We start from the raw sequence: 14721 nt of genomic DNA, 5'->3' as shown, positions 1-14721 counted from the left end.
AATACCAAAAGATGGTTCAAGGTCTGATCCTGCAGTGATCCTTCTCTGCCAGCCACGGACAGACAGAGGCAGAGCCAGCCCTGCCTGGGCCCATGCAGCATGAGTGCTACCAGGCTGCTTGCTTTCCCACCTCTCTTGTGGCCTCTGCAGCCAAGATCAATCTCCATATCACACCTGCCTGTTACCTCTTTCCTGATGCTGAGACATTACATAGTTCCTGATAAAGATATGGTTGGCTTGATCAAGGCAGCTTATTGAACTGTTACCATAAATACTGAAAATGTATGAACAGCTTTGGATTAATTATTTTGTACATAAATGTTTTAAAATAAGGCACAAAGAAATAACTAGGAACATGAACTAAAGCCACCCGGACTTGCTTTGAGAGATGTGCAATTTTCCTCTGAAAGCATGTATGTATGACCACAGAGTACACTACATGTATGTCACAGATACTCAGAGAGACTTTGTGGCTTTTGTTCCCAGTTGCTTAACAGGTTTGAAACAACTACCATCCTCCGAGGACTTGGATGAAGCGTTTGGTGTACATACCTTTTCTGGGTTTTGAAAAGCGCATTCAAAATTGTGCAGAACCAGCTCTTTCTTCTACAGCACAAGTCGTCTATCATTAGTTAACATTTGTACCATACTCAGCCTACAAGGCCATACCCCTGGTCTCTGTACATGGTGATGGACAGACCAGTGCATTTTAAGAACTATGACTGGAGAGGCACAGAAAGCCTGAGGTCTCCCATTAAGTCACTGACTGATACAGGAATGTGATCCAGCTTGTAAACAGCCTAACCCTGCTGAGGCCAGTACCTCTCTGCACATTGAGCTCTGGAACAACCAGAGAAGCTGCTGCTGTTCCTTAAAGCTCTGGTTGCAGAGATAGCCACTGACTTGAGATTTCAGTATAGATAGTGCAACATCGCCTTTCTGGGGGACAAAATCCCAAAGAAGATGGAAGATATGATCCTGTCCCCAACCACTCAGTGTTTGTCTGCCACAAAGCTCACTTCTTCAGAAGAAAGAGTTTCAGTTTTTTGCATTTTTTTTTTCTGGATTCATTATCTGCTGTATTAATGAAAGCATGAGTAAAGCGTTGAAGCTGGTGCAGTGGGAGCCATGACTGTGTGTGACCGGATGAAGCAAGTCAGTACGGACCCTGTACTAATTGCACGGAATGCAGTGATCATTAGTAATTCTTTGCAGGATTGAAGGCACAGAAGAGTTAAAAAAGATAGCCTTACTTCTTGCTGTTCTGCTCCTTAAAGTGTTGCCATGTATTGGATGCATTTAATGTGCTTAGGAAAAGGGCAAAAAAAAAGGTCTCCACAACTAGGAGATTTAGAAGAAAATTGTCACTTTCTACTCTTAAGTGACAATTTTGTAAATTCTAGATGTGACAGTAACAATTGAAAAAGTAAATTATGGATGGGGGAGAGGTTGTTGGTGATGGGGAAAGGTTTGGCACAGAAATTGCTCCTCACACTCAGTTACAGAGGTTGCTAAGGAATTTAGTATATTATATATTTCTACAGAGCAACAGTAGCATCTAGTGGATGTGGGGGAAACTTCTGCAGCAGGATATTGTGGTTCCACATCCACCATTAGGAATGGAAGCATATTTAAGAAAGTAAGGCTATGCCTTTTCCTACTTTTCCACTTTTTTTTTTGCCTTTTTTTTTTTTTAATATATGCACACATGCTGCCTACCTAGCAGCACTAATCTAGTCTCACTGTAAATTTGCCGAAGTTAAATAGGAAGATTTGGCATTTCTGCTGACAAAAGAGGTATTACTCTTATCCGAAAACAAAACACAAATCCCACAGCATCTGGGAAGAGTACTGTGTGCTGCAGGACAGGAGAACTTGGAGGAGATGCTAAAATCACTCCATTTACTGCTATATTATTCATTAAAAATAAGATCGTACCTGACACAATGCCCAGCTATGTGAGCAGAATTACCCAGCACTTCTCTGAGCTGCCTTGGCCTTCCAGTGTGAAACAAAGATGGCCTCCTAAAAAAGGCTATAAGCACGCAGGTTGAAGCTGCCCCAAATCAAGTAAGATTTGAAGGCTTTAGGATCAATTCCCTCTAAGCCCTTCAATGGTTGTATTACACTCTCAAGAGACAACCACTCATTGCAGCTGGCTGACACCCCAAACTTTCACAAAGCTTGTCAGTATTTTCTTCTGTCTTCCAATTCTGTTCTTTACAGCAAAGATGTTGCCAAAGTAGTACCCTGTTTGCTGGCCTGGATAATAGGCTTCACTAAGTTCTTTTAGATGTTTTGCCCTGGCTAGCCTTATAATCTCCCCATTTTAGAGGAATGGGTCAGAAATATTAACATTTTCAAGAATAACTTTTCAACTATTATATTAGTAGTGACAAATCTAGTTTTGACAAACCCCTTGTACCACATTTTGTTCATTCTGAAAGATCACAAAAAGCCCCTTAATCTGTCGTACATATCGCTTCACCCAGAATTTACAGCAGTTTTCAAGGGCAGGCAACCAGATGAACACCTTGCTCTATCTGTGTGAGCACACACACACCTGGTATGTAGGGCTGAGAATTTATTGATAGTCTAATTAAAGTCTTGACAGTCTAATCCAAGATTCATTATTAGTCCAACTATGATGATATGAACCTCTATACTTCAAAGCATCCAATTATAACATCTCTATTGAAAAAAATGACATGATTAAAACTGATATATGCAAAACTTTCTCACAGCTACCCCCTTCTTTGGTGCTATGCCTACCCTTCACCAAATATTGTTATATCAGCATCAGCATCCCATGCTCTGCACCAGAACAGCTATAAAGCTGATAATGGAATTTCTTCCTCTTCATTCCTGGGTCTGCATGGGTTATCTTTATGGCTTTCCGAGAACAGTTTGCTTCTTTGCTCCAGAGGATGCACTTAAAGTACATTGGGACATAAATGCCATGTTATCCCAAGTTTTACTGTACATGGCAGAGATAGCGTACATTGGATACTTGTTTTTTGCTCTCTTTGCTACACCTACAATCACCGTTACCCAGTGTCCATGGTTACACCCTTCAAGGAACAGTAATGACCACTTATGATACGTTTGTAGCTGACAAGCAGTTGCCATTCTGTGCTCCACACTCTCAAGGCCTCTGTAGCATCTTGTGCTTGCACTTTTGGGGCCCTCTACTATAATCTCTTATTTTTTCCCCCATCTAGCTAAAGTTTTATCAGCACAAGCTATGCACACATGCATCCTTTTTCCAGGGCCACTGAATTGTTCGCCCCATAAGAACAGTGATTAGAAAGTAGCTATACACATGTATACAGAAAGTCACAAGCTGTAGAGGAAATATTACATTTCTCTCATTTACACATGAAGCCAAGCATATCTGAATTACTCTACCACCAACAGATCCTACTATTTAGTTTTCTTCAACATTTTGTCAAATTAACACCTCCTTTCTACTCAATGCAGACCCTTCCCTGAACCCTTCGACCAACTTAATCAATGGTTACTTGAAATTTTATTTAAAGTTCTAAAGAAATAAATCTGAATAACTCAATTTACCTTCTCTGAGGCAAAAAAATAATAATGCAGGACCATCAGACTTAGGTTCATTTATTCATCTTCCTAAATATTCATTATTGTTCACTTTAGTTTTTGCTCTAGCTCCTTGTATGAAGTTTATGGCTGTGCTAAAATAAGGATTTACATTTGCTCCATATGAGTTTTAACACGGTTACCAGCTTGTAACTCGTTTTCTTGAAAATCAGATTCCACCTATGGTTGTAGTGTTCTCCTAAATACATCTGGAATTGTCAGCCGATAATGTCAGGAGTCAGTTTGATGGTGGGATTTTTTGCTTATTGGTAGTTGGTCACTGGACAAGTCAGGCCCCTGCAGTCTGCTCTCCCCCACAAGACCACAGCTCCTTCCTAGATAAGTTGGCTGTTGAGAAAGCTGCAAAAGAGCACGCTACCAAGTCCTTGACTAGTTCTCTCCTTACAACAGCAGTCTGAGGTTTGATGGAGGATGGCAGCTATTTTGGCTGTCTTTAATCAAAGGGTACTTTTCCTCCTTTTTCCTTGAACTGAAGGCAATGAGGATCTCCCAAAGACACTCTCACAAATTTGCCTGACGTTTAGCTTAACAACTCCATAATCGAATTTCTCTTTTTTACCTTTACCTTTCCTATCTGTGACACAATGAACACATTATAAACATTGCAGTTAGCTCTCTGTTCACTGAAATATCTCTAGTCTAGACAGATGATTTCCACATAAATAACAAATTAGGTATCATCCCCTTCCCTCTACTCTCTCCCTATCACCAATTACAGTATATTAAACTAGCTCTGAATAAGCGATTACTACTTTTTTAAATTTCCCAAAGGTAACCAAAACCTCATTAAGTTGGCCGCAAGGATTTCACCATCGGGAATAAACTGGAAGTGGCATTCAGAAATAGAAACCAGCTCTGCCAGCAGGCAGGCCCTGCGAGACAGTCCTGCTGTCATGCCGATGTAATGTCCTGGTTCACTGTGGTCATCTGGGGACACAGGCGTGCTGGGCCAGGGAACTCCTGAGGACCGAGCTACCAAAAGAAAGAGGTCAAAAACAGCACAGAAGTTAAAGAACATCTGGAGAGAGAAGCACCCAGAAGAGTCTGCACGGTCTTTTAGTTTCCACAGAAAATATTGCATGCTACAGTATGTCGCCCAAGCAAATTGCGAGTAAATATGTTCCTACAGAGAATTTCTCCACAGCTCCATCCACTGGGAAAGCAATAAAGCTTTATATCACCTTGGAGGCAGCCTCAGGTACTTCATGCAAACCTGGGCCTGACTAATAGCACAGCCTTGAAAGCAAATTCCCAAACACTCCATTTTAGGACCATCTGACTTAATATTCAAGGTTCCTCAACTAAAATGTTTTAAAGCCCTGAAGGATAACAATCTGTCACGTTACACTCCTTTAGCTTTAAAGACAGGTGCACTAGCTAGAGAAGAGGCTCAATTCTCATGTAGTGCTAGACCAATTTAGCAACCTAAATGGCTCTGTGCAAATGAGAACTCCAATGGCATCGATATCCCAGTATTCAGGGCAGGTTTGATGGGCCCCAAAGTGACATATTAGCATCATTCCCATCTCGATCCCTCTGTCTTCCTCCCTTCAAGGAAATAAAAATGTAATTTTGAACAAGATGTCATGAGCTGACATTATTGATAAAAGAAGTTCCTAAAAAAAAAATAAAAAATCAATTTGTTGCTTACTGCTTACTTGGCCAATAAATTGCCTGTTTCAGTGCTAATCTATCCTTTTCCATCTATTTTTTCTATTAAAATACTGACCAATGGCCAAATCTGAGGTTAAAATTAAGAAGGGAAATCCATGGCATTTTCACTGCATTGAGTGCATTTGCAGAGCTGTTGAAGGACCAAGGACGTGGCCTACCACCAGTCTGAAGTGTCTGAGAGCAGAGGCTGTGTTTGGACAAGGAGCCACGCGACACCTGCGCAGGACGGCAGCCTCACCAAGCTGGTGCTTGGCCGTAACCGAGCACAAATGCTGCAAGAGAAAATACTTCCATATTGACACCTCGGGAAATTTATAATAGCATTCCTCAAATCTCCACTTCATGAGAACAGATCAGCGCATGCATCAGCTAAACCCTCCTTTGAGATTCTTTCATTTTTCCCTGAAATATAATTGAATACATCAGTGGAATAAAATCTCAGTCTGTATTAGGCCCAGGATGTGCACCCAAATTTTCAAAACCTCGTATTAACTAACTAATTTCCTTGGTCTGTGCCTTGACTCAACGTGGACATTATATATGTGCAAAATTTACCTGAAATTTCTATTTCAAATGAAATATTTGCATTCATATAGCTTTTTAAACTCCAGATTAAACAATTAAAATTGGCAGTTTTATTCCATCTTGCTTCCATGCCAAATAGGAGAGAAAACAGAAAACATGAAGGTTCATATTTTTAGCAGACTCAATTTCTACCTTCCTTTCTTTTATTTTCCTTGTCTTTTTCTTGACCCTGGGAAAGTCTAGACATTTTCATAGTAAGCGGAAAAAAAAAAAAAAAAAAAAGGGCAAGGAGATTTGATGGAATAATTCCAGTTTTGGTGCTTACCACATGGAGCTGAAGGAGAATAAATCAAATACTGAGAAACAAGGTGGCAGTGGCAGAAGCCTTGTGAGTAGGCAGGTGGATGGGCAGAAAGACATTACCAAGCCTACCAACTTTTGCATGTATCATCCAGACAATGAGAATATAGGTCTTTAAGATACCGCATGGAAAATGGGCAATGATATATCCTCTAAGAGGGGTGGAAACAGGAACGGTCCTCTAGGACAACATGGCTGAACATGCCCTGATACTGGTTCCTCACAAATGGTTTATAATTATATAAACGCCCTGCTGTGTTCAGGAATACAGCAATATATATTCATCAATATATTCAATAATATTCAAGTGTAAGAAATGAAATTATCCTAGGTGGGCAGTGTTTCCTTCAACACCTTTCTGTTGATGAAAACCAGTCTGTAATCAATTCCTCAAAGTTCAGACCCAAATATAATCCATTCACAACAATTTTACCTTTTACATCAGGACCTAGAACAAATCTGGTCCCTTAAATTATGACTGGATATTGAATAAAAATTTTTATAAAATAAATTTTTTGAATAGGTTGGTACTTCATAGAGCTGTTATCATTGTGCACTTGTAATAAATCCCTTTATATGTTTGTGGAGGGAACAGGGACACAGATCACGCCCTTTTCATCTTCTAAAGAAAAAGAAAAAAAAAGGAAGAAAAAATCAACTCCTGTCACTTTTTTCCCTGGTGTTTTGCTCTTACCATGCTGGTATTGCTGTCCTAGTTAATTCAAGTTGTAATGAGAATAAATTATCAACCAGTCAGAGATGTACTGATTTCCAATTTCTTTCCTTCTTAATGACTGCACAGACTCTGGACATACATTGAGCTGAGTTCTGCTAAATGTGTTCCAAAAGAGAGACAACCCAAAAAGGATTGCTGTCACTGCAAACTCTGCCAAGAGGAAAGCATCGGTTTACCGAGTTTTCTTCAGATTACACAAATGGTGGTCTCCTGCTCCTGAATAACAGTGGTTGTAAAATCCTGTCCTTTTCTCAGGTGGGATGGGTGCTCAAGCCATACCTTTGAGAAGCATGAAGACTGCTTGGGGAGGGGAACATTTAAATCAGATTTTCACTGCTGCAGCTTAATCCCATTACTCTGCTTTGCCTTCACTACCTATACTTCTCAGCCTACCCGTCAAAGATTTGTAGGCCTTCCTCCAGGACTTTAAAGGTTTCTATTGCTTCATTTAAGGTTTCTTTAATAACTGGTTAAGAAAGACTGATGTGAAGGTATATCCTCATGCTTTTCCAAACCAACCCACAGTCCTATAAACTCACGTAGTTATTAGTTGCATTGCTCTCTCTCTACCTCCTGGCAATTAATGTTGTCTCCCCCAGCTAGAGCCAAACTGCAAATAAAGAGGAGCATTAAAATGTCAAAGTCCCATCCATAACAAAATGCAAAGGTTGGCACCCCTTGTTACTGGAATTTATGGACTGCTTTTTAGTTTTATCATTTTATCTTCCTTTAATGGCAAAATCAGTTAATCCTGGGTGGCATCATAAAACTCGCAAACAGAGGCAGACCGTAAGTCAACAAGTCATTTCTGGAGCTTTGCAGCACAAATCCCTGTTGTAAAAAGCAGCAGCAGTTAACTCTTTCAATTTCTGCTCCTCTTTCAAGGACTTTAAGCAAGGCTACAAAACCGCTGTTTATCTAATTCACAACACAATCAGTGGTGCGATTCCTGCTTCTGTGCCCTTTAAAGGTAGAAAGTGGTCAAAAGGCACAAGTCCCTTAATTAGTAAGTAAATTTCTCTTTAGGGCATGGATGTGAACCTGTTTGATGAGAAGGCTCAAAACATGGTGACCTTTGATGGCTCAGATACTGTGACAGCTTGGACACTGCAGACACAGGGCAGAAAGGTTTGCTTTAAAATAAATGACTTCACGGCACGCCTTCCACCCCGTCCATAGTTGCGCAGACCTCCTTCATCTGCAGTTCCTCATATAATGCTGCAAGAATCACTTAAACACTCAACATTAAGGAACTAACAAATGTAATTTTCATCCAAATGTTAGCAGGGAATCCCAAGAAAAAGACATCTCCATCTGCTCAGTGTTCTCTCCACATGCCACCACGGGCTCACAGGCCATCATACAAACAGCCTCACACATATTGTGCAGGGAAAGTCTGCTTTCACAAGAACAATAGAAGAGAAACTGAAATGCATTGTCTTGGTTATTGAGAAGCTAACCAATTACATAAGAGTCTGGACAAATGAAAAGAAAATCAATGGAAAGCTGAACCGAGAAGTACCTGCATTTCCATGAGTTAATTGAAAGGAGGATGATTCTCATCCTTTGCTGCTTTCATATCAGCCTACTTTCACCCTGTAAAGTACATCAGCTTTCTTTGAAAGATCTGACACTAACTAGCCTTAGGGATTAAAATATACACTCAAACAAAAAATCCAAACATAAACAAACAACCAGACAAACCTGATCTGATTCAAAACACTGCATTCTGTTTCTGCTCACAAATGTGTGGTATACAGAGGCAGGCTTGGAACTGATTTTAGAGAGGAAGACTTTTCTTATTTCCTTGGTGTGCTGTCACTGAATTTCCAGCTGATGCTGGAGGGATGTTTCAAATGACCTGCTGCCACTCATATTCACTGCTCTCCTCATCGACAAGCAGAGCTCCAGGGCAGATCCCATCCATCAGCCCCACGTACAACACCGAATGGAGACAACCTGACCACATGTCCCAGGCCTCAGCAACGTACAGAAAAGCTCAGGAGCATGACAGAAAATGCAGAGACAATACAGCCGTGCAGTCCCAGTCCAGCTCCTGCTAACACCACTACGAGTTTTGCTGCCGGTTTTTGCAGAAGACCTACCTACTTGAAGACCACTTTGCAGAGCACTGGTGTAACACTGCTCTTCTTTTATTCAAATCGTGATTAATTTGACCAAATTGTGCAAAGTTCTCATTTACATTTTGTTTGTTTTAATATTATCTTCCGGAATGTCTGATGTGAAATAAACAGAGCATGTTGAGAGAAAGAGCTTCCCAAGCCCCGCAGAAGCCATGGTCCACCTGCAGCGCCCAAGAGGTGGCGCCCAAAAACCAGCGGACATGGCTCGTGGGACTGGTTTTGGGTGGGCTCCTCCCCAGCAGAGCGCTGCTCGCACCGGACTTCAGGCAAGCCAAAAAGTAAGGATCGGAACCTGGCAAATTTCGGGTGAAGTTTATTAAAAGGGGAGAATCACCTTCCAGCCTCGATTCGAGCCTCCAAGCACCTATATCTCACGTTACTGCAGCCCTGAACAGAGCAAATAAGTAATTTGCTCCTTTCCCACTTCTTTGCTGATCGCTTTATGCCAGACTGGCTCTTGGCTTCTTCTATTGGCCCCAGTTTCAGCTTTATGCATCCCCTTAGAAGAACACTTGAACAGAGCATATGCTTAATTCCATGGTATAAGCTCCTATAGGCTTTGCTCCTTTTCCAGTTTGGCTAGCCTTCATTAAACTGAGATTTCTTAGATTTGAAGTTAGAAATTAATATCCAATGTTCATATTTTAAGCACATGCTAATGGAGGTTCGAAGACTTTTACTGTATCTTGAAGTTTCAGATATTTTTGACACCTTAATCACAAAGCTTACAAGCATTCAAGGATAAAACAATAAATAAAAGTAGATGCACAAAATGTACTGGGAAAAAAAAAAAAAAAAGACCTTTCAAGATACTGTCAGAAATATCCATCACCACGTGTCTCAGCTTTCCTGGGTGGGGAAGACGTAACAGGGTTACACATGTTAAATGCTTCGGTAACCTACTGATGATGGGTACCATGTAAGAGCCATTCTGTTGGAAAAGCTGGACAGACAACTGGCTTGACTTGCAGCTTCAGTGTACTCTCACATAGGGAAAAATAAACCTTTTACTGTAGAAAGGAAAATCATAATGCTAAACAAATAAGGTCTATCACTCCTTGCTTTTTCAGGTTGCAGACACAAGCTGATGATCAGCAATACATACAGAGAGAGAAATGAAAGAAATGGGGGGGGGGGTATGGAAGTGTCTGCTTAAAATTTCCCTATGAAATTCACTGAGGCTAAGACATTAAAAGGATAAAAAAAATAGATTTTGATACAGATAAATAAAATCTTTGCAGAGTTATGAGAGATTGATAAACCAGTATTTCAGCATACCCAGACACTGACGAAGGGCCCTAACTACTATGGGCTGCTTCTTCTACAGCTGCATGTATTAAAGCTTTTCTGAACACAGATGAAGGATGCAGCAAGATTAACCCCAATTAGCATCATGGAAAATATCCTGTAAACCCACTGCATGATTTTATCAAGGGAAAGGAGCTTAAGCTGAAGAAATCTTTTAATAACTTTATTAAACTGTATTTTTCCACGTTCATAGCAGCTTTTCGATAGCTGCCTCTTGCTGAAATAAATAATAAGTGGGAAGGCTGCCCATATTTAAATGTGCTTTTGAGAAAATCCCAAAATTTTCATCCTGTACAGAACCCAATGGACCATTTTCTGTCTCCTGAAGAAGGAAAAAGAGCCCTGGAGGTTTCATGCTATATACACCTGCTTTAAAGCCGTGTTCCATCTGGAATGGTCTAAGAGCTTTAATTAAGCTATTTTCATGGTATAATAGCAAGACAACAGAGCACTGAAGTCAAATACAGCCTCAATGTCTTCTTGCCTTTGCATATAATTCCTGGGAAGTCTATAGGCTGCTTTGCATCCCGCAGCATAGGCTTTTTCTCTCCCTGCATAGCATACTTTTTTTTTTTTCTTTTTCCCCTTCTATTGCTCTCTGCCTAACAGCAGGACAGCAACAGACTCAAAAGCCATTAGCACAACAGGCAATCTTCGTGTGACTGGCAAAAACCAACACAGACATAAGTAGCTGCTTTGCCAGCAAGGTGCTGATTTAACTAGAAATTTTGCAAACTGAAGAATATTTTTATTCACCCCATGAAGCTTAACATACAGTTGAATTATTTAGCTTAAAAAGAGAGTCTTCCATGCATATATTAATACAGCAAAAGCTTATTACATTCTTCCATTCCTTATAGCATACTTTTTTTTGGCTTATGCCTAAAGTCACCTCAAGCTGCCTTTGTAATTTGCTTGATCTTCCTAGTAGTAAGCAATCAGTGGAAAACTCTGCTGCTTTTTTTGCCTTCTACATTTTTTCCCTTAAGCAAAAATTACTGTAGAAGAGCACTCTCCATCTTCTCTATGAGATTTTTCAAGCACAGGGAAATTAACCTCTTATCCAACATAGTGCGTGTTCTGTATTTATTTACACCATTTATTGTGAGTGCCAAGCAGCGAAATAGGTAAACAAATTTCTTCAAAGTACTTGCAAAAACGACATCTGAATTTAAGCACTTCACCTACCGGGATAAAAAGTCTTTACAGTGGCTTGAATTATGGTGTTTCACCCTATGCACCCCCGCCCACACTACTGGGCCTGTCTTATCTTTTCTATCACAGGGATTTAGATGGCAACACGCAGAGGAGAGCAGAACATTTTTGGAAGGCTCAACTGGATGGACTTTTGAGTTACAGAAGTAGTATGGTCGATTCATTTTTTTTAAGAGGAAAAGGAACAAAATTTAAACATTGCTGCAAACATGAAAAATGTTGGACTTCTGAACCAGCAGATAGCTCTTGTTCCCAAGTGGATGAATGGATGAGGTATCAAGTCAGGTTACAGGCAGCACGGGCAGGAATTCACCGGACTTAATTGCAAACTCACTTTGACATGTATTTTAGAGCTAAAACAGACTTTAACTTACCCTTTCACTGCTATAATGATGGTAGCCATATGTGGGTGAACTAGCCTCCTTTTTTTGATACAAGGGTCTATAAAAGTAACTCAGAAAAATGAGCTTAATATGTCATTATTCCTACCAAGTTCACCACGGTGTGTAGGTGTTTTCAGAATGTTAAAAAGGACTTGAGATTTCAGTACCGAGTCTTACCTTCAGCTCCTTCATCAGTTCAAATTCTTACTGAGGAACATGGAACATGCAATTAAGAGTTTCCAAAATTTGAATTCAAAATTCAGGTGTAAAATTAAATTATTTACACTGATAAAAAGTTCACTAAATCTTTCTTCTGTTTACATCAAATAAAAATATTCAGTATTAATTCTAAACACCAGAACTGTAACAGGCATTAAAATCTCACCCTTATAAAATTCAGGACCTTTATAGATATTTCTAGTAGTTTTTAAGCAATTCTGAAATTTTTCTTAAATACTGAAATAAGTTTCATTATGGACTTAGTGAATTCCAAGACAAATTTAGTTATTAATGAGAGAGATTGTTTTGTGTACAAATACAGATCCTAGCATGATTGTTCTTAAACAGCAATCAAGATGAATATGAGCTACAGTTTGATACATATTTTATTGTCTTCCATCCTCAGGATTTTGTAATTCATCATCAGGAAGAAAAAATAGAAACAAGAAGGTATTGCAAGACATCCTGAGAAATAACCACAAACTTACTTGCACGGTTAAATATTAACTAAGAAGGAACTAAAAGTTTGTTCTGTTCTGGGCTGGAGACTTAAAACAATGCTATACACACATGGAAAAAAAACATGATAGCAAATTAGTATTCCTGCTTGGCTGAAGAATAGGGGAGTTTGAAAGCGTTACTAGCTAGCAACCAGAGAAAAACACAGCAGGATGACTTTCACTAGTCTTCCGATGGATGTCCAGATACGGTAGATACCTATGGCAATGTATGGGGCAGGCTTGCAGACTGGAGGATACCCAAGCACAGTACTTTATACCTATATACATATAAACAGCCTGTGAAGCGAGCATATGGTGCTTGCTGTGCGAACAGCAAAAGCAGTGCTGAGTTCAGCTTTGCAGCTGAAGGTATCCGTTTCTTGAAGAGGGATTTAAGACAGAACCAGAGCAGCCAAATCCAGCCAGAAACTGAGAAGAAATCAGCTTTGTTTTAAGGCAGTGTTTTCTAAAGTGTTTTATCCTAGTTTACGCCAACCATGAAAGCACCTAATTGTTTTGCGTCCCATATTGACGTGCCATCAGGCTTATGGCAAAGCCCCAGTCATTTGGCCATCGCATAGTTCCCCAGCCATGTGGGCTGCAAAGCAGCAATGAAATCCACGGCCGCAAAGCTGACTGCTCACAAAGTCACATCACAACAGCCAGTTCTACAGAAGCTATTCTAGACATGCACTGCGACATGGAAATGCAACACTGATAGATAGTCTTTATGAATAAGTGATCTGCAACAAAGTCTGTAATAGTGGATAATCCTTAAAGAATTGAAGAATCCTTAAAGTAACCATGAGGTTGGATCTGAATCCTTTTGTTTCTCAAATCTACTGAATTTTTCCTGAAACGTATTCTTTTTTTCCTGGTTGACATCCTTTGTTCCAGCTCTTCCTCCTAGCAGCTGTGTGACTCCCATCACTGTGAAATTCTGAAAAAATATACATTTAACCAGAGATTCTCACCTATTGCTTATGAAACATGAAAAGTTCCAGAGGCCAGTATATACCATGAGGATATGGATATACCAGTAGGTGGTATATCCAATTCTTATAGCTTTCATAGTAACAGAAACAGAAGAAAATGAAGAGGTGGGAGAAAAGCAGGCAAGTCTGGGAAACAGTGGCAGGAATTTTTACTGCTGGTAAAAAAAAAAAAAAGGGGGGGGGGTTAAGATCAAACCTTCCATCATAGTATCAGCACATGCATGTATTCTACACTCTAACTGAATCAAACCCTTATTTTATTAATTTATTTTTTAACAGCTAACCAACTGCATGTATGAAAATATGCTATGTCAATGACAGCACTTAAAGCTGCCACAAGCTGTGGTAAAAGCACACACAAAAGGTGATGCCCAAGACACAACCCAAACCTGCAAAAAGCTGGGGATTTCTCCACCAGCTGGTATTAAATCCAACACATTTTGAATACTGTGTTGGATCTGTCTCTTCTAAAGAACAACTACTATAAATTCACGTGTTTGCATATATATCTATATATGTGTATCTATGTATAAAACTGTAATGTGTAAAAATTAATGAGTCTGGCTACAGTCTTATTTTCTTTTCTGCCTGATCAGGAAAGAATGATACATCATAATATATTTGCAATGTAGTTATTAGTTCTTTACATATAAAAATACCTAAAGGCAAGAAAAACAAAAGGGCAAAGAGCAAAATTTTAGGAAGTCTGGGAAGGAAACCCTGCTACAACGCAGGGATTTGTCCCCAGTTCCTAACTTTTAAGACCAAATCCTCAGCAGGGACTGATTGCAGCAGTTGCCTCACTTGATGTGTAGATGTCCTACATTTTCTTAACTTCTGTTGCCTGTGGTTGAAATTCACCCTAAACTACTATCAGCCCATCTGTAGCTTGACAGTGGCATAAGAGTTTATTAGATCCAAAACAGAAGCACAACGCCCCCAAGGTACAACTACCCTTCAGTAGCCTACATGCGGATAGGGCAGAAACCTAAGACGTGTACGCTGATAGCCCCACTGGAGGAGACAGGGGAGCAC

The sequence above is a fragment of the Anser brachyrhynchus genome, assembly GCF_964034855.1.
Source record: "Anser brachyrhynchus genome assembly, chromosome: 8".
NCBI lineage: Eukaryota > Metazoa > Chordata > Aves > Anseriformes > Anatidae > Anser > Anser brachyrhynchus.
Note: the sequence above shows the minus strand (reverse complement) of the source record.